Here is a 1,080-nt window from a genome sequence, read left to right as displayed (position 1 = left end):
CCAAAAAGTATTTAAATACATTCAAATACTTCATGCTGAAAGTATTTAAAAAGTTATTCAATACTTAAAAAAGTATTTGAATACTTTTACACAAATACTTTTACTTAAATACTTTACAGGACTGTTAGTTAATTATATTGTTCATGTAAAATTAAATGTATGTCTTGATTTTAAATTTCTTATAACTCTTAAATGAATACAATATTAAATTTAATTTAATATAATATTAATAAATGTTTTAGTTCATAAATATGAATTCAATCACTGTCAGTGAAAATGCTTTATTTTATTCTGTAGATTTTACGATAAGGGATATTAATCCGCAAGTTTTATAAATGTGTATAGGTAGGAGGTCATTCCTGGCAACTATTAAACTCCGTCGAATGTTATCATCCCGGTCTTGATAAATGGATACCAGTTGCAAACATGAGTGTACGTCGCAGTGCAGTGGGTGTTGGAGTTTTGAATGGTGTATTGTATGCTGTAGGTGGTTGGGATGGAGTACTAAAAGTTCTGAAGAGCGTTGAAGCATACAGCCCAAGTACAGGAGTATGGTCTACTATTCCGGACATGCATTTGAGTCATGCATTTGAGTCATGCAGGTATAATTACTCGTTTAATAATTCTTAACTTTTATTATATGAAGCATATTTTTTTTAAATAAATTTAATTTTGTTTAACTTCTCAATATAGGAGTAGCGGTATTAGATGGTTTATTGTATGTTATCGGTGGTCACGACGAAGCTTCTATTTTAGATTCTGTAGAATCTTACAACCCTAAAACTAATAAATGGACCATGATCACAGCGTCAATGAATGTTGCTAGGTCATTTGCAGGAGCTGTAGCCATTGATGTTCCACGATATTTTAAAACTTATTAGCATTCATTTTTTTTTTTGATTCAATATATTACTACTTTCTTATATTGTATGATAATATCTTTAATATTTATCTATTTATTTTATAGTGTTTGAATGTTTTATGAAAAGGTTCTTTTGGATCTACACTATAAATTTATAGCCAATGATAGGGCACCATAATTTGATGGCTAAGAGGACAATAGTTGTATGTCCAACTTTT

General features: G+C 29.3%; 1 pseudogene; it reads left to right on the top strand.

Moving 5' to 3' along the window:
• LOC100167563 overlaps positions 1-880 on the top strand; it is a 3,926-nt pseudogene extending 3,046 nt beyond the window's left edge.
• The last annotated feature ends 200 nt before the right edge of the window (positions 881-1,080 follow it).

This window comes from Acyrthosiphon pisum, chromosome A2, assembly GCF_005508785.2.
Source record: "Acyrthosiphon pisum isolate AL4f chromosome A2, pea_aphid_22Mar2018_4r6ur, whole genome shotgun sequence".
Classification (NCBI taxonomy): Eukaryota; Metazoa; Arthropoda; class Insecta; order Hemiptera; family Aphididae; genus Acyrthosiphon; species Acyrthosiphon pisum.
Note: the sequence above shows the minus strand (reverse complement) of the source record. Positions and strands in the feature narration are given on the sequence as shown.